Below are 20,798 nucleotides of genomic sequence, written 5' to 3'. Positions count from 1 at the left end.
TTGATGAGAAAAGATTGTAGATTAAAAAAAAATCATTATTGGAGTAGTAGACTTCCTTAAAAACAGGCTAAAATCTAGGAACTCTACTTCAAAATGCAAATATGAACACAGAACTGTTTGTGTAAACTGATGAGTTCATTGACACCATGAATTCAGGCTCTAAAGTAAAAACCTTGATTGTAAGGGTTGTCTTAGTCACTGTTCTAGTGCTATGAAGAGACACCATAGCCATGACAACGCTTAAACAAAATATTTGCGTGGGGCTTGCTTACGTTCATTGTCCTCACGGTGGGAAGTGTGGTAGCAGGCGCGGCGGGCATGGTCCTGGAATGTAGTTTAGAGCTACATTCTGGTCTACAGGCAGAGGAAACAGGACTAGCTCTGGCGTGGACTTTTGAAAGCAGGAAGTCCACCCCCAGTAACACACTTTCTCCAACAAGGCCACACCTAATTTTAATCAAAGTTCCACTCCCTAGGGACTAGACATTCAAATACGTAAGACTATGGGGACAATTCTTATTCTAACCATCAAATTCCAGCCTCTGGTTCACATGAGATTATAGCCATATCATAATCCAAATGCGTTTAGTCCAATGTCAAAAGTCTTCATAGTTTATCACAATCTCAACAGTTTAAAAACCTCTTCTGAGACTCATACAATCTTTTAACTGTAACTTCATCCCCTTACACAGACCATACAACCAAAGTAAAAAAGCATACCACATACTTTCAGTACAGAATACGCATTCTCATCCCAAAAGGCCGGAAAGGGAGTATAGTGAGGAAATACCAGAGCAGAATAAGGTCTAAATCCAGCAGGGCAAACTCCAAATTCGACATCTCTGTGTCTGATGTCAAGTCATTCTTCAGAACTCCAACTCCTTTCAGCTTCTCTCTTGGTCTGGTTCCATACCCAGTCTGCAGCTCTCCCAGGCAGGTACCACACAACCTCTGGCATCTCTAACATCTTGGGTTCTTCAAGACAACCCAGGCTTCAACTTCACAGCTTCTTGCAATACTTTCTGCGAGACTCCATACAGGAACACCCCTGACGTTTTCCTGGGCTCAGCAGCTTTCCTTAGACATGAAGTGAGACTCTAAAACCCCCTTCTTGTATCCTGTTTCTAAATCCAGAACCATGTGGCCAAAGCTGCCGAGTTCTGCTACTTGGTAGGACTGGAACTTGCCCCCTCTCCTTCCATGCCATTTGCGTCAGTTTTCTGTTGTTGATTTCCTTCCCAAATTAAAAGCTTTCTTTTAATTCCTTTTCATAGTTGGGAGATTAGCGAGCTGGAGTCTTTCCCTGAGATCAACACTTCCATTTTTACATTTATTGGAGGACTTTTCTTTAAACTTCTTATCTTCTTGAGCACTGGACTGAGCTCCATTACACTTCCTGGGGTTCCTTTTCTCCTCAAATGGTACATTTTACGTTTCTCTCTCTCCAGCTTCTTTTTTTTCATTATAGATCTGCATAAGAGTGATAACTAATAATCATATAGCACAGTCAACACTAGACTATCTTGAAATAATTAATAAGTCATTAATCCGAAGTTCTTCAATTTAGCTTCATGCAAATTTTTGGGAAAAGTGTAAAAAGTAGTCATGATCTTTGCCAAAATAACAGAGGAATGTTCTCTTGATGTGGGAGTGTCATATCAATCTGTTGATTTCATTGGCTGAGCAATAAAAGAAACTGCTTGGCTGGCCCTGATAGGTTAGAACATAGATGGGAGGAGTAAACAGAATAGAATTCTGGGCAGAATAGGAAGTGAGGACAGACTCTGCTCTGCTCCCGGAGAGACCGGACAGCTCTGGTCTGGAGCAGAGACACCATGATGGACAGAGGCTAGAATCTTCCCGGTAAGCGCACCTTGGGGTGCTTACACAGATGATTAGAAATGGGCTAAATTAATATGTGAGAATTAGCCTAGAAGAGGCTAGATAGAAATGGGTCAAGCAGTTAAATGAATACAGTTTGTGTGTTGTTATTTCTGGCATGAGCTAGCCAAGCGGCCAGGGTGTTGGGGACGCAGCCCCGCCGCTCTTATTTCAACATTCTCTAGGCCACTTACTAATATTCTTCCCCTCTGAAACTACTTGAGCTGGGCCTCTACAGCTCAACTCACCTTAAGCATTATCATCCATATTCCTGCTAAGACGGCCCGTTAGTCTCACTTAAAGTCCAAAGTCCCTAAACCTTCCATAGTACTCCAACAAACAGCATGGCCAGGCCTGTCACAGGATTTCTGCTACCAACTGGTGTCTTAGTCAATGTTCTATTGTCATGAAGAGACACCATGACCATGGCAACCCTTAGGAAGCATTTAATTGGGGGCTTGTTTATAGCTTCAGTGGCTTAGTCCATTGTCACGGCAGGGAGCATGGCAGCAGACGTGGCAGCCGTGGTGCTGGTGTAATAGTTGAGCCATGTGTTGCTCCATAGGCAGAATGAGCAAGTCCGAGTCTGTCAAGGGCTTTTGAAACCTCAAACTGACACACTTCTTCCAACAAGGCCACACCTACTAATCCTCCTAATCCTATCAAACAGTTCCACTCTCTAGTGACTAGGCATTCAAATATATGAGTTTACGGGGGGAATTCCTATTCAAACTACATTAGTGGATTATATGCTATCCAAAGAGTTAGGTGACTACTAGACTTGGTATATTACTATTCATGACACCATTCATTTCTTCATTCATTCATTCACTAAATAGTTTAAGAAATGTGTGTTGATCAACAACTGGACACCGAATCAGCAAAATTCAAACAAACATACCTGCCTTTCAGGGTTTGGGGGACTTAAGAATGGCAGAGTATAAATTTGAGGAAGTGTGTACCTCGGACAAAGTTTGTTAGCCTTAGTACAATTATATCCTGAGCCAGATGATGGGTTTTGCTAGTTTTTTTAGATACTAACTAAAAGGGTGGTTCTAGTTGACCTTTACTTTGCGATCCTTTGGCCTTAGCCCCCTGTGTTCTAGGATTAGCTTATGTCACCAGGCCCAGGCAGATGAGCCTGTGCTCTTGGTTCTGTGATGCTCAGTGCAAGGCATCCAGACCACATCAGTGGAACTATCTCCCCACTGAAAGTCCTCAAAATGTTTCCACACAGTGCCAAACACCACCAAAGGGAAAATCTATTTCTCCTTGAAGAACCGGTGACAAGGGGAGAGTCTCTAAGTCTCTAAGTTGATGCTAAGGGAAGGACATGGGCAGAGCCAACAAAGGAGTGAGGCATTGCCTTTCTCCCACTCTAGTGTCCTTACTTATGAAGGAGAGTTTACAAGGCCATGGCTGACATTCCTGCCCCCATCCCCATTCTGTCCAGTGAAAATACGACAACTTGCTGAATAAAAAATGCCAAGATTACAGGGTTTTCCAGTTAGTTTCCTCCACTTGGGATCTGTTGTCTGCAGTGTGTGCAGTTCTTCTATAGCACCCCATCAACCACCAGGAATGATGTGTTCCCACCATGAATTGCTGTGATGGGCTGGTGAGTTGCCCTCCTCTGGGACTCTGTATTAGCAGCTCCGTTAAGTTCATAGCCTTAAAAACATGACTTCCTGTGTTGGTTTCAGCCCTTATTCAAACGAGGTTTTGATTTTCCATATCCTCATTATTGATTTTGTTTTTCAATCTATTCTGAACTGAGATGAGGCAGGGTGTTGTAATAGGAGCGGCGGGGCTGCGTCCCCAGCACCCTGGCCACCTGGCTAGCTTATGCCCGGAAATAACAACACACAAACTGTATTCATTTAAACACTGCTTGGCCCATTTCTATCTAGCCTCTTCTAGGATAATTCTCACATATTAATTTAGCCCATTTCTAATCATCTGTGTAGCACCGCTAGGTGCGCTTACCAGGAAGATTCTAGCCTACATCCATCCTGGGTCGGAGCTGCCTGGGAGAGAGAGAGCGTGGCATCTCTGCTCCAGAGAGCAGAGCTGTAGAGTCTGAGCTCACTTCCTCTTCCTCCCAGCATTCTGTTTACTCCTCCCACCTATGTTTTAACCTATCAGGACCACGCAGTTTCTTTATTATAATTAACCAATGACCTTCCTCCATCATTTCCCCTTTTTCTGTTTAAACAAAAAAAAGAAGGCTTTAACTTAACATAGCAAAATTACATATAACAAAACAGTTATCAAGTAAAAATTACAATAATCTTTATCATAACTAAGGAAAACTATAACTATAACTAACTATTCTTAACTCCATCAAAGACTCCTGAAAGATACAATATTACCTAAGCAAACAAGAAAAAAGCAACTTTCAAACTCTAGAAATGACAGAGACATCTCGCTGCCTGTACAGTCACCCAAAGTTCCTCTGTACCCTTGGGGCATCCATCTTCGGCCTACAGGCCCATAGTTTCCAGAAGACATTTCCACAAAGCAGGAACTTTCAAAGGCAGTCACTATCTGCTTGTCCTGAAGAATGTCTTGCAGACTCTTTCATGAACCAGGAACCCTGAAAGATCATCTCACCTTTAGGCAAGTTCAGCAGTCCTCTCTCTGCGGGTTCTCTGTGTCAAGTTTATGCAATAGTCCAGGCAAGAGCAGTTTCTTGCCAAATGGCTATCAAACTCCATAAGGATCCTCTTCGATGCCCATCTTCCTCTTGAAGTAGATTGGTGCTGCCAGGAGCAGAGTGTCTCATTGTCATGAAAAGTCCTAAGTTATTAAAACATTTAAAATGCCATATTCTATAATCTTTGAAAAATATGAGGAATGCCTATCTAAAATATATCTATGTACATCTAGAAAATCTTAACTAACATAACTACAAGCTTGACTATTATGATTATCCATTAACAACCTATATACATTACATTTTTAAGTGAACTACACAATCACAATACCCTAATAAAGATCAGAAATACATATACATATAACAAAATTGACCTTAAATCTCTATCAATAAAGTAAAATCTATACTAATGCAAATTATTCATATCTATATCATATCCCCCTTTAAATGTAAAAGAACATTTATAAACAATATTTGGGAATATGGGCACAGTTATTTCTCTCCAAACTGCTTCCTGCTGAATGGGGGTGTCATTAATTAGGTCTTTCATGGTATAACCTGTGTGCTATTTTCATCTCAGTTGGCAGTTGAGCAAAGCAATTTTCTGAAGATGTTTACAGCAACCCTTTAGGAGGGTGTGGTCCATCATACCAAATAGGAATAGAAGAAATCCACAGACTCTCACCCTTTGTGAAAACAAAATAAAAACACTCCTTTCCAAGGCATCATGTCCTTAGATCCAAATTTCAAAGCATTTTTAAAATATCTATGTTGGATTAGTTCAGCAGCATTTATAAACAAATATCTTTTGGCAGATGTTGCTCCTTCCTCAGCATTCAAACAATTCAAACAGAGCATAATAGCATACAGTATCAAAATTCTCTGTGTATTTTCCATCTTTGTGTAGCTTTGTTTTAATCTCTATTTTCATTTATTTTTACTTTTAACTTTTTGCTTTTTGAGACAGGTTCTCTGTATATGTATCTCTTTGTCCTGGAATAACACTGTGGACCAGGCTGTCCTTGAACTCTCAGAGATCTGCCTGTCTCTGCCTCCCAGGCATTGGGATTAAAGGTGTACACTACTACACCTTGAACTCACAGAGATCTGTTTGTCTCCGCCTTCTAGGCACTGGGATTAAAGGCGTGTGCTACCACACCTTGAAGTCACAGACGTCAATCTCCCTCTGCCTCCCAAGTGTTGGGATTAAAGGTGTGTACTACCACACCCAACTACTCTCTTTCTTCCTTTTTTTACTTTTAAGAACTTTTAACTTTTAGCCTGCATATATTTTTAACACACAGTAAACCATTTAGAAATTTTCTTTGTCTTTTAATCTCTCTTTTACTGTATATGTCTCTTTTTTGACCACATAAGTCTTTAATTTACCAAGCAATATCGGTAGGACTAAAGCCTTGGCTTTGACGGCTGGATGCAGCCCATTCCTTAGCTTTCAGCCTCATGGCTGAGGTACGGGCTGTAGCCATGTTTACTGCCACAACTCTATGGCATTTCAAGGTCCCTGCCAGCAAGCAAGCTGCAATAGACAATACTCAAGTCCTCTCTCTGTAGCCCACACCCTCCTGCCGCACACAGTCAGAGTTTGCCCTGGCAGCATGGCCCAGAAAGCCAGCATTTTAAAACAGCACAGGTTTTTTCCTGCTACTGCTGAAAACCGTAAAGCATGCATTCAGCTTTTCATCAACACCGCTACCAAGAAAACATGCTTACTCTTTCCCAAGCTTCCTCAGGCTTTCAGTGGATCCAGTTGCCCCACATTGGGTGCCATTTGTTGTAATAGGAGTGGCAGGGCTGTGTCCCCAGCATCACGGCCACCTGGCTAGCTTATGCCCGGAAATAACAACACACAAACTGTATTCATTTAAATACTGCTTGGCCCATTTCTATCTAGCCTCTTCTAGGATAATTCTCACATATTAATTTAGCCCATTTCTAATCATCTGTGTAGCACCGCTAGGTGCGCTTACCAGGAAGATTCTAGCCTACGTCCATCCTGGGTCGGAGCTGCCTGGGAGAGAGAGAGCGTGGCATCTCTGCTCCAGAGAGCAGAGCTGTCGAGTCTGAGCTCACTTCCTCTTCCTCCCAGCATTCTGTTCTGTTTACTCCTCCCACCTATGTTTTAACCTATCAGGACCACGCAGTTTCTTTATTATAATTAACCAATGACCTTCCTCCAACAGCAGGGTGTTCTAAAGAACTCCTCCCAGTATATATACAAGACTTTTAGTCAGATAAATCACTTAGAAGGATAGTCTAAGCAAGGAGAACACTGTAAAAGAGCATGGAACGGTGAGGTGATGGATACTCAGGGAACTCCATGGAGTTCAGGGAGCACAATGTACAGTACAGGAGGAGTAGTGGGACTGATGAGTTAGCCTGGACAGGGAGGTCGAGGTAGGTCACAGTGGACTCCTCACGCAGGAATCTAACTTTTGTTGAGACAATTGTGGGTCAATACTGAGAACCTGGAGAGGCTGTAGGTAACAGGACATTATCAGAGTAGCTTTCACGGGAAACAGATAGGGGAAGATAGGTTTGATGATGTGGAGATCACTGATTATGTGTTGTGATCTCTTCCAGCATGAGTTTTACATGGGGTTTCAAAGCAAACTGCATGTGTTGTGTTAATCATATGGCAAATTTGTTATTATAAATATGAATGGATGGTGAACTTGACTGGCAAGACAGGTCTACTGGTGCAATAATGATATGAATGTTATAGAAGTCACCAACCACTTTTGATTGTACGTAAGGCCCTGACAAATTAAAGTCAATACCTCGCACTGGCAATGAGGTCAAGAACCTGTAGTTAGAAGGTCATCGACCCTTGGGGAAACCTACTGCTAGTTTTCTGTTGAGTCGACATAGCAGTGAAACAACTCCTAAGACTTACTGCTATACTTGTAGACCCACCATCATCAGAGACACTTCTATATGCAATCGATTGTAATTAACACAGTGACCCAACATCTAGTCAATGTTCACAGACTAAAAAGACTTCAGAGTCATCAACCCTACATGGGATGTCTATATCATAGCCCTATCTTCAAGGCTCAAGAATCTATGTGGAAAATGAGGCAGAAAGATTTTAAGAGAATTCTCTGTTCAGTTCAGTGCCCCATTTTTTAATTGGGTTATTTAGAATTTTAATGTCTAGTTTCTTGAGTTCATTATATATTTTGGAGATCATACCTTTGTCTGATGTGGGGTTGGTGAAGATCTTCTCCCATTCAGTAGGTTGCCTTTTTGTCTTAATGACAGTGTCCTTTGCTTTACAGAAGCTTCTCAGTTTCAGGAGGTCCCATTTATTCATTCATTGTCTGTGCTACTGGGGTTATACATAGGAAGTGGTCTCCCATGCTTCATCCGGCAATGGATGGAGATAGAGACAGAGACCCACATCGGAGCACTGGACTGAGCTCCTAAGGTCCAGTTGAAGAGCATAAAGAGGGAGAAGATGATCAAGGAAGTCAGGACCATGAGGGGTTGTTCCACCCACTGACACTGAGACAGTGTGCCTGATCTAATGGGAGCTCACCAAAGCCAGCTGGGCTGGGACTGAACAAGCATGTGATCAAACCAGACTCTTTGAATGTGACTGACAATGGGGGCTGGCTTGTTGGTATCCTAGTCTGTTTGGATACACACCTTCCTAGGCCTGGATAGAGTGGGGAGGGCTTTGGACTTCCCACAGGGCAGGGTACCCTGCCCTTTCTTAGGACTGGAGGGGGAGGGAGGAGGTTGAGTGGAGGAGTGGGGAAGTGGAAAAAGGGGAGGAAGTGGAAATTTTGAATGGTATTACTTATATATAAAGCAGTAAAAAAAAACTGAAAAGAGAATTCTCAAAAGAAAAAAAAAGATTTTAAGAGACATTCATGAATAACAATTTCCTTGAAGTGATCCATAAAAGATTATGAGAGCCAGAGGTCATGGATAACTTTCAGGCCCAACTGAGTAAATGCACATATAATCTCACAACAATTATAACAACCTGTACAGGACCAGTGTAAGATCAAGCCAGACAAAATCGTACCATGGAGGAAAAGGATGGGAAGCATGAAGTACACTACTAGCTGAGGAGCTATTGACATTTAATTTGCTTCAGGGAGAGGAAAAGTTAACTCTTTTTAGTAGAATGATAACTACTATATTAGCCAAATTTTAAGGAGGCCCATACCCAGAATTAGTTGGCTAACACAGCCTGGAGTCAGTGGTAGGTGAAGGAGGGGGAAACATGAAGTTGGTGGGGCATCTGGAATAAATGGGGAAGGAGAGATAAATATGATAAAAATACATTATATGAAATTCTCAAAGAATCAAGAGAAACTTATTTTTAAAAAAAGAATGGGCGGGGAAAGAATATTCTTTTATGTTTCCATGTGCTTGTCTCACTGAAGAGGTTTTTGAGTCACCAAAGCTTGCACCCAAGGAAGAATTCCTCACCAGAAAGTGTACAGAGCATGCCTGTGTGAAGAGCCACAGAGCTGACAACTGAAGAGGTGGAAACTTATACTGGAGTAAGATTAATGGGAAGTAGAGCAATTAAATCCAGAGAAGAGAGCAATTCCAAAAGGGGCTGATTCTTCTAGTTCTCATTAAAGATGAACACAAAGAAAGAGGCTTAAATAAGTGACTAAAAGTCATAGACAGTCACCACAAAAACACTGAGAAGTACACTGAAGTAACTGGGAGGAAAACATGAAGTCTTCTGCAAAGTTCTTTAAAAGACAGATCTCCTAGGGCAAGTGGAAGTGACACAGAAGTAGATATGTAAACTAAGGTGGCAGGTATATAATCTAAAGTATCAACTTTGATATTTTTTTAAAAAAATAACTTTTAATTTTAATGTACCAATAACAAAAAATCATATTCCACAAAAATACCAAAAATATATTCCACCATGATACTTTGTTATTGTCATAGAGACAGTCCCTCACAAACTCTTTTGTGCACACACAAGAAATGTTCTAAATGTTAGGTATACAGAACAACAACAACAACAAAAAGATAAAAAATTTCATGTGGACATGGAGCTTACAATTTTCTTAATGAAAAGCTGAGACAAGTTTGCAACAGCATTAGCATGTATGTAGATAAATGTAAAAAAAACAAACTGCAGGAGAAATGCATGATGAATTCCTGCAAGTTTGGACAAAGAAGTTACTGGTGGCATCATTGAAAAAATGAAATTTGAGAAGAAGAAGAGCTATATGAATATAGTCAGGACTCATGTATGCAATTTTTAAAACATTTAAAGTTTAAAAAATCATTTGAAAAGGTTCCAAAAGCTAAGTAAGAAAGCCATGATATCTGTTGAGGAAAGATATCCAACAGAGGAGAAAAAAAAAAAACAAAAACCCTGGAACAGGCAGAACCTGGCAATTCAGTGTAGAAGAGGGAGGACAATGAAAGAAAGGGGAGAAGGCGGGCAGGGTTCTCAACCCTCCTGATGCTGCAGACCATCTGAGGCAGGGTTCTCAACCCTTCTGATGCTGCAGACCATCTGGGATAATGGTTCTCAATCTTCCTGATGCTGCCGATCATCTGGGGCAGGGTTCTCTACCTTCAATACAGTTCCTCATGCTGTGAGAACCCCAACCATAAAATTATTTCATTGCTATTTCATATCTGTAATTTTGCTATTGCTATGGTTCATAATGCAGACATTTGCTATCTGATATGTGACCCAAAGGGGTTCCAATCCACAGGTTGAGAACCACTGATCTAGAGCCTTCTACAGCATTGGAAAGAATTTGTTTTCTGTACTTACATATTGGGAAGGCAAGGGGGAATGGTTAGCAGAGGAAGGGCCCTGGAGCACTGTGGGTACCCTTGAGAGTAGGACGATGTTACCACCAAAATCAGGAGGGTTACTTGAGCAACCAGGGTAGAAATGGTGGTGATTTAGACTACAGTGTCATGGGAAATCGCACAAGCCTTGTTTGGGGTCTGGATATTTTTGAAGGTTGTGTCAGTAGGATTTCAGTTGAAGCAATCTCTAAGGATTTGAACCTGAGAAAACGAAAGGAAGGGGTGAGACATACTGAAATGGAGAAGTGTGAGACAGGATGTTTAGGATGGTGCCTAGAAGTTCAGTTACAGGGAGGGAAAACCTGAGGGGCAGCTCACTGTATGAGTTTCTCATGCGTCCTGAACTTAAAGAGCTAAGAGAACAGTAGATTCCCTCACTGTCCCTGTCCATGCCACCCAGTTGAGCCAGCCTCCCATTGACCTGGTGCTAGGAAACAAAACAAAACCTCCTCGGCTCAGAGTTTTAAAACTCACATGATGATTCTACTTTGTTTTGATTTTGCCTTTTAGTTTTATTTTGTCTAATAAAATGAAATACACATTAAAAAGCCTGGCGTACGGAAAGTATTAAATAAATATTTGTTGAATGAATGAATAGTAGCGGGGAAGCCACAGGGCAATTATCCCTTCCTCAAAAGACCACACAGAAATGGAAGGAGAGTGAGACACCGCTGCTGGAGTCGAAGTGCAAGCCTCTATGCGTCTCAGCAGTTTCTGAAAACCAAGAGATGAGAAATCCAGAAATGTCTCAGTGCTTATAGACTCCAGAGACTTGGACAGAAGCCTCCAAACAGCATATTCCATTAAAGGAAGAACTTTTGAAAAGAAAAATACTATGTTTTTTTTCTTTCCTAATATCAGCCTTGCAACTCAAACCAAGCATATAGAATTGGCAGGTTTTTTGAAAAATTGAAACTCAACAGTGTTCCTAGCCAGCAGTGGTTTGCAGCATGAGGGGCAGATTCATTAATCTGAGCACCGCACAGCTGTGAGTGACTTGTGGGTAAAACAGTGTGCTCTGGAAAAAGAGCTAAGGATCTTGTGCAAAAGGACAAAATGGTAGAAGGACTCTAAAACCACGTACAAAAACCTTTAAAAGAGTCTCTTCCAGAAGGGGAGGAGAAACTCAGATCGGGCCCTCCAGACCAAAGGGTGCTAAGACTGGACTCAAAGGCTTACAAATTGCAAAGAGCTGGCCCCTTCGGAGTGTGACCATACTATTGAAGCTGGTGGGCACAAATGCAAGGCTCAAAGAATCCAGTGTCTGCAAACCTCGCGTAGGGGTGTCCGTTTGTACCCCTCAAGGAGAAGTTAGCCAGGCTGAGAAGTAGCTTATTCGGATCTGGGCAGAACACGTGTCCTGAGGACTGGAAAGGAGGAAGGAAGCGGACATGTGAGCGGAGAAATTCAGCAGGTTGCGATCTAGATTTGAGGGTGGTGAAGTAAAAGGTCTCGGAGAAGCAGAACTCAGCAGGAGCTGCCCTAGGTCAAGATAGAAGTCAAAAACAAGTTGGCGTAGCAACAGGAAGGTGTTGCTAGCACCAAGCCAACCCTGTCAGTCTCACTGCAGTCCGAGGGGTCTAAGGTCTCAGGAAGACTGAGGCCTTGACCAAAGGTAGTGCAGAGTACACAGAAAGCCCCATAGCCAGTACTGTTAGAATGGGATTCTCTAAATACAGTGTCAACTGGGGCTTGGGGGGAGGCGGGGACCAGCAAGTAACTACTAGCCTTTTTAATGGAGAGTTTACCTCACTCCGCTTTGGGGGTTCTAAAACAATTGCACTTCTCCTGTGCAGATTCAGTACTCATGGGTCTTTACTAGCCAAAGATTGAAAATGTTTTTTAAAACCTACATCTGTACTGAACATGGACAGATGTTTCCCCTTGTTCTCCCCCCCCTCTATACAATACAACAGAATAACCATTCCATGGCAAACTAAACATCTGCATTGTATTAGGCATTGTAAGTAAACTAGAGATGTTTTAAAGTGTATACGAAGATGGACCTAGGTTCTATGGGAGTATGCCAAGTCACAAACGAATTGAGCGTTTGTAAACTATGGTATCCTTGAGGGACTCAGAAGCAGCCCCTTGCAGACAACACAGCTACTAATACAACTGGAACACCTTAAAAGAACTCAGATTTCTTCATCTGTGTCTTGAAAACTGCACAGCTACTCCCGTTTTTTCCCAATATTTCCCTTGTATCCGTAGCTTTCCATAGATCTGTGAGCTAAAATCAAACAGGTATGTCGGTATAGATTTGGAAAATCAAACAGGTATGTCAGTATAGATTTGGAAAATTAACATCTGCAATTACCATTGCAATAGTATCCTAAAGCATCAGGTAGCCAGTAAATATAACACAGGTATACAAAATTTGTATTTTTAAAAATGATAAAACTTGGTAGTGATAAATAAAATAACTCAATTCAGAGATAAACAATTTCTGCAGGATATGATACTCCATGATGTGAAATGGTCCAGTTCTCCTGGAGAAGATGCAACTGCAGAAAACTTTTAAAAATAGTTTTAGTAAGGGAAAATTATAAGTCTCAGACATTTTGAAAAACCATTTCAACAAGTTTTGACAAAATTATACTTCAGTATATCTATTACAAAAATCAAAATAAAAAATATTAGTGTCATCCAAAGATACTCCTCTTGTCCCTTCAGTCAGGCGCCACCCTCAGCCCTCAGCTCCAAGAAACCTCTGACTTGTTCTATTTTGTATTTCCTGGATTTTCACTTGAGTAGAATCAAACTCATGCGTTCTTTCATGTCTTGTTTCTTTTACTGAAAATTACTTTAGAATTTATCCATACTATTCCACATTTCAGCGGTGCCTTTTCTTGCTGGGCTCTGTCTCATCATATGAACATACTTCTGTTTCTTCACTCAGTCACCCATTGGCAGCTATCTGAGATCTTCTAGTTGAAGGCTACTCCGAGTGAGGCCCCCGAGAGCACTCAGTTACACATTTCGGAATAGGCTATGGTTTCTCAATTTAACTGCTGTTAATTCTTAAAGTGGAGAATTCCTGGCTGTCGAGGATTAGCTTCTGCATTCTAAGGCTCTAGGCTTCTGCCTCCCAGATGCCAGGAGCACCCATCCTTGACCCCAAGTTCTAAGTTATATCAGTGAAAACACCCACAGACATTGCCAAATAGCCTTTGCAAGGGGAACATGTGTAACCATGTTCTTGGGTACCACCCAAGAATGGAATTCCTTGGGCACAGTGGAAAATATAAGTAACTTTTTAAGGAACTGACAAACAGTTTATCCAAGAGGGTGTTTCATTTTAGGCTTCTAGCAGCAATGTATGTCAGTCTTGGTTACTTTGCACACGTGTCTATGTGTGGTATTGTTAATCATTTTAACAATTCAACTTACAATAGTTCATTTTAATTTAATGATTAATTTTAATTTAGCAATTAATAAATGATCATACTGAGTATCTTTTGTGTTTATTAGCAAGATGCTTTCCTCTTTCTGAAGTGACTTCAAGTCCTTCATTCATCTTTAACTTGTTCTTTATGTTACTGTTTTGTGAAATTCTTTGTAAACGCTACAGTTTCCTAAGACATACATGTTCCAAGCACTTTTTTCAGCTGGTAGCTTATTTATTAACTTCTTCAATGATGTTTCTTGAGAGACAAAATGACTACTTCATTTTGAATTCTAAAAATTAAAGAAAAACTTTGTTTTATCTTTCATACCATGTGGATGTGGTCACCGGTGTTTTCTTACAGAAGTTTTGGACAGTTTCCTAGTTGAGCCAGTGTCCGCTGTGAGTATTTGCTTGGGAATGGAATGAAACAGAAGTCGAGATTTCATTTTCTTTCTTTTGTTTCCAGTTGTTTGTTAGGTTGCTGCTTCTGAAGAATATTTTTCTTATTAATGACTTGACAAAGCCCAGTTGTTTGTTGAGTCTATTTCTAGACTGGCTATTCTGTTCTATTTATCTAACTGTCTATTCTAGCATCTTTTTCTTTTATCATTACCTCTCTAAGGACCTTTCTATAAAATTTTATTAACTCCCCCACCATGGACTTTGTTTTTCTAATTTGATGCCATTGTAAAGTACACATAAGATATAATCCATCATTATTATTTTTCCGTGTGTAGTTCAGCTGTGTCTTGTCCGTTTATATCACTACACAGTGTCACCAGCCAGCTATAGGACTGCTCACATCTTACAAAACTGAGACTCTGGAACTAAAGAGAGTTATCTGTGTTGCGGCAAATGTCAGAATGTCCTTCCTTTTAAATGTGGACTCATGTTTTTTGCATGTATCAACCACATATCCATACGATAATGCCCAAATGACTTACCTCCAAGGATGTTGTCATGAAAGTGATTGCAAAATAGGTTTTCAGAACTTTGCTTTCAATTCTTTTTTAAAAATTTTTCCATTCAAAAAAATTTACACTTCCTCCCCTCCTCCCATTCCTCTCCCCCTCCTTCCTCCTCCTCCCTCCTTAAGAGAGGGCAGGGAACCCTGCCCTGTGGGAAGTCCAAGCCCTCCCCCCCATCCAGTCCTAGGAAGCTTTGCATTCAAATAGACAAATAGACTAGGGTTCCAAAAAGCCAGTATATGCAGTAGAAACAAAGTTCCAGTGCCTTTATCAATGGCTTCTCAGTCAGCCCCCATTTTCAGCCACAATAAGAGAGTCCGGTTTGATGGCATGCTAATTCAGTCCCAGTCCAGCTGGATTTGGCGAGCTCCCACTAGAACAGGCACACTGTCTCAGTAGGTGGACCAATCCCTCGCAGTCCAGACTTCCTTCTCATCTTTTCCCTCCTTCTGCTCTTCAACTGGACCTTGGGGGCTCAATCCGTTGCTCTGATGAGGGACTATGTCTCTCTATCTCCATCTGTTGCCGCATGAAAACTCTATGGTGATATTCAAGATAATCATCAGTGTGATAGTGGGACAAGGCCAGTTCAGGCACTCTCTACTCTGCTGCCCAAGGACCTAGCTGGGGACATCCCCGTGGACACCTGGGATCCCCTCTAGAGCCAAGTCTCTTGCCAACCCTAAAATGACTCCTTTAATGTAGATATCTTCTTCTCTGCTCCTATATCTGTCCTTCCTCCATCTCCACCCTCCCACTCCTCCAAGCACTCTCCAGTCTTTCTCCTTTCCCCACTCTCTCCCCCTCTCCCCTTACCCTAACCCCACCTCCACCCCTATACTCCCAACTTTTGCCCGGCAATCTTGTTTGCTTCCAATTTCCAAGAGGATCTATATATGTTTTTCTTTGGGTTGACCTTGTTATTTGGCTTCTCTAGAAGAAAAATGGAAAGTAGTCTGCAACACATGGGCACAGGAGACCACCTCCTACATATAACCCCAGTAGCACAGACATCAAGAGCTACTTGAATAAATGGGACCTCCTGAAACTGAGAAGCTTCTGTAAAGCAAAGGACACTGTCATTAAGACAAAAAGGCTTCCTACTAAATGGGAGATGATCTTCACCAACCCTGCATCAGACAAAGGTCTGATCTCCAAAATATATAAAGAACTGTAGAAACTGGACATGAAAATTCTAACTAGCCCAATTAAAAAAATGGGGTACTGAACTGAAAAGCAAATTCTCAACTGGCGAAGTTCGAATGGCCAAAAGACACTTAAGGTCATGTTCAACCTTTTTAGCCATCAGGGAAATGCAAATCAAAACAACTTTGAGGTACCATCTTACACCTGTCAGAATGGCTAAAATCAAAAACACCAATGATAACCTATGCTGGAGAGGATGTGGAGCAACAAGAACATCCATTGCTGGTGGGAATGCAATCTTGTACAACCACTTTGGAAATTAGTGTGGTGGTTTCTTAGGAAATTAGGAATCAGTCTACCTCAGGATCCAGCAATATCACCCTTGGGAATATACCCAAGAGATGCCCAATCATACTACAAAAGCATTTGTTCAACTATGTTCATAGCAGCATTATTTGTAATTGCAAGATCCCGGAAACAACCTAGATGCCCCTCAATGGAAGAATGGATAAAGAAAGTGTGGAACGTATACACATTAGAGTACTACTCAGTGGTAAAATATAATGACATTTTGAATTTTGCATGCAAATGGATGGAAATAGAAAACACTATCCTGAGTGAGATAACCCAGACCCAAAAAGATGAATATGGAATGTACTCACTTATTAGTGGTCTCTAGTCATAAACAAAGGACATTAAGCCTACAGTTGCTTTCAATTCTTTCAAGTACATATCTAGTAATAGAATTGCCAGGTCACATGGTTTTTGCAAATTCAAGGTTTCTAGGAGACTCTATACTGTTTTTCACAATGGTTGTTCTGGTTTATCTTCCCACCAATAGTGCATGAGGATTCTACTTTCTTCACTTCCTTGTCTACACTTGTTATTTTTCTGGTTCTCTTTAGATGGTACCCATCCTAACAGTGTGACCCAGTCCTCCATCATCCTCCATCATAGCATTGTTTTCTAGTTCCCTCGTGATTAGTGAGGATGTGTGGAAATTTAGGATTATCATTTTTTCATCTGTCTGCCTCGGACAGATGCCTTTCCCAATCCTCCATTTTTGAATTTGGTTGGTTGGTTATTGAGAGCTAGCTACACGTTTTGAAAACTTACCACTTATCAGTTACATGATTTATAAATATTTTCTCTTTATCTGTAGGTTTTTATTTTATTCATAGTGTCTTCTGATACATACATTTTTTAAATTTCCGCAATCCAACTCATTTATCTTTCTTTAATCATATGTATTTTTGATATTATGTCAAAGAGATGACTGTAAACTCACCGCTATAATTTGTTGCCTTTTCTTCTAAGTGCTTTATATTTCATGTCTTAACACTAGATCATGGATCTGTTTATTAAACTATTTTTGTAATACCATGTAAAATAAATGTTCAACTTGATTACTTTACATATAGATATCCGATTTTCTCAGCATCACTTGTTGAGAAAACTTTTTCCAATTTCTTCATGAATTTTTAAAAAAAAATTTATACAATGTATTTTGACAATATTGTTTTCCCTCCCTCAACTCCTCCAAGATTCTCACTTCCTCCTACACACCCAACTCCATCCTCCTTTTCTCTGTCTCAAATAAAACTTGAAAATCAAAATGAATACTAGTAGGACATAAAAATACTAAAAACAAAAAGTGTACAAAAAATATGGAGTCCATTTCGTGTTTTCCAGTTACTACTGGGCATGGGGCCTCGTCCGGAAATTTAACATTAGAGATACACTGTGTGTCTGCTTCTGTGTCATACGCATAAATGTGCCTTAAACATGTACAAAATAAGATTTTCCCTCAAATAGTCAAGTCCTACCAGCTTGAAGATTTATCATTCCACCGAGAAAAATAAACTGCCCTTGAACTGACGCCACACTGCAACTTTCATGTTACATTTTAGAACACGCTTGTCTAGTTCTCTGTAAACATGTGATAAGATTTCATTATTGGTCATGATGGAGGGACAGGAATTAAATTTATTTTCTCACCTAAAGTATGTGGAAAACTGGGTGAGAGACATAACCTTCACTTTTTCTCCAGCTACCGGATAACAGGACTGTGGTACCCCAGAGAAGGACAACAGAGAACTGACCAACGTTGCTGCTTTGAGGCAGGTACATTTAAAATTCTAGGGCATTAAATTCTGGAAAAGGATGTCAAAGAGAGAGCAGCGATCTTGCTGAAGACAGGTGAGATTTCAAAGTATCTAGGGTAAGGGAAGGTATAGGGAAGAAATCAAGAAGTTAGGTAGCTAAACAAAGAGGTCTTTGTGTATTTAGCATTGTTCTGGACTGTAACTTGAAGTCAGGTGCTGGGATACTGCCTGCTGGGTTATTTCTCTTTAGGATTGCCTTGGCTAGTTTTGGTCTTTCTTAGTTCCAGATGAATTCTTGGATTTCCCCCCTACTTCTGCAAATAATGACATCAAAAGCTTGGTGGGATTCTCCTGAATCTGTAGATTACTTTTGGCAGTGTGGCCATTTTCACTGCTAATTTGTCCAATACAAAAGCATGGACGTCTTTGCACCATTTTGTATCTTTATTGGGTTACCTTGTTAATGTCTTGAATTTTCATTCTAGAAGTCTTTCGGTTTGTTGGTTAACTTCATTACCTTTTGGGAGATATTAAAATCAATGGGACGTTTTCCTAATCTCTTTCATTGTAATCTCATTGGTGTATGTTCACGAAGTCAGCTGGGATTTTTTGTTTTTGTTTTTTACGTTAATTGCATCATAAAACTTTACTAAAAGTGTTTACTAGAGCTAAGAGTTTTCCAGTAGAGTATGAACATTATTTTAAGTACAGAATCATGTCACCTGTAAATAGGGGTATTTTGAATCCTTTTCTTGTTTTTATATCTTTTCCGTCTGTCTCTTGTTTTATTTTCCTTGCCAAGACTCTGCGCACTCTATTGAAAAGTAGACCTGGGAGGAGGCATCCTGGACTTGTTGCTGATTTTATAGGAAATGCCACAGAGCTACAACAACAAACTCAGTCTAGTACTGGCACAAAAGCTCACAGGCCAACCCATGGAACAGAACACAGTACCCAGAAGCAAACTGACAAAGCTATGGACACATTTTTTTTAAAATCAAATCATACAGTGAAAAGAGCCAGCTCAACACATGGTGCTGGATAGCCAGCTACAAAAGAATGGAATTAAATCTGTATCATTCACACTGTACAAAACTCAATTCAAAGTGCATAGAGTCCTTAGTTTAACCCCCACAGCACTGGCACTGCTAGAGGAACACAGGGAGTGCCTGTCAAGACTTGTGCATGGAATCAGCTTTCCGAGGAGAACTCCCATAGTACCAAAAGCAGCCCTAGGAATCAGTAGATGTGACCACATGAAATTAAAAGGTTGCTGAATAGCATGGCTGCAGAAGTATCATGTTTATTTTGGCAGAACTAAGCTGGCCCTAAGGTAATGGCTATGCCATTGGCACTCTACATATTCCACAAAACAGGTCTCATGAAGATTGAGGTGAGATGCTAGTCCATCAGAGTCAAGTTAGTACTTTTGATGGGAGACAAAAAAAAAAAAAGTGCTGTGGGAGTGTCATATCAATCTGTTGATATCATTGGTTGAGCAATAAAGAAACTGCTTGGCTGGCCCTGATAGGTTAAAGCATTGGTGGGAGAAGTAAACAGAATAGGATGCTGGGCGGAAGAGGAAGTGAGGTCAGACTCTGCTCTGCTCCCGGAGAGACTCGACAGCTCTGCTCTGGAGCAGAGACGCCATGCTCAGCTCTCCCAGGCAACTCCAACCCAGAATGGACATAAGCTAGAATCTTCCCAGTAAGCGCACCTTGGGGTGCTTACACACATTATTAGAAATGGGCTAGTCCAGGTGCGAGAATTAGCCTGTAAGGGCTAGAGTTCATGGGCGGGTCAAGCAGTTAAATGAATACAGTTTGTGTGTTGTTATTTCGGGCATAAGCTAGCCAAGTGGCCGGGGTGTTGGGGACGCAGCCCCGCCGCCACTCCTATTTCAACAAACAAGAAACAAACAAACAAACAAAAACCAACAACAAGCAACATTCCATCTCCAACAAAAGGCAAGAGAGCAAAAGTTCCTAGGCATACCCAAATCAGGACATAGTAAGCTTTCTACTGTATGTATGCTGTACCTCAGTAAAAAGAAAGGCAAAGGAGTTTGTAAAATGATGATGATGATAACATAGGAGGAGGAGCAAGCATAGGATTATCTGATGGTTATTAAATTCTCAGAATTACCTAGAAGACTTGCATTGTTAAAACACAAATTCACAGGCCTTAGAGTTCTTGAATCTATCATAACCCCTTGAAGAAGGAAATTGAAAAAGTGAATGTCTGGTGAGTTCCTTGGTGGTGTTGTTGGAGTTCCAAGTGCCTCTGCAGCAATGGATCTATGGAACTTTCTCCCACACACACTCCTGAAGTATTATTCAGAAACTCTTTCATTATTGGTGTTTTTGATTTTAGCCATTCTGACAGGTGTAAGATGATATCTCAAAGTTGTTTTGATTTGCATTTTCCTGATCGCTAAGGAGGTTGAGCATGACCTTAAGTATCGTTTGGCCATTTGAACTTCTTCTTTGGAGAATTCTCTGTTCAGTTCAATGCCCCATTTTTTAATTGGGTTAATTAGCATTTTAAAGTCTAGTTTCTTGAGTTCTTTATATATTTTGGAGATCAGACCTTTGTCTGTTGCAGGGTTGGTGAAGATCTTCTCCCAGTCAGTAGGTTGCCTTTCTGTCTTAGTGACAGTGTCCTTTGCTTTACAGAAGCTTCTCAGTTTCAGTAGGTCCCATTTATTCAATGCTGCCCTTAATGTCTGTGCTGCTGGGGTTATACATAGGAAGTTATCTCCTTTGCCCATCTGTTGTAGGGTACTTCCCACTTTCTCTTCTATCAGGTTCAGTGTGTTC

Source organism: Alexandromys fortis, unplaced genomic scaffold, assembly GCF_014885135.2.
Source record: "Alexandromys fortis isolate MF-2015 unplaced genomic scaffold, M_Fortis_MF-2015_v1.1 scaffold_214, whole genome shotgun sequence".
NCBI classification, from domain to species: Eukaryota; Metazoa; Chordata; class Mammalia; order Rodentia; family Cricetidae; genus Alexandromys; species Alexandromys fortis.
The sequence above is the reverse complement of the archived record's forward strand: the minus strand, read 5'-3'. Positions refer to the sequence as shown.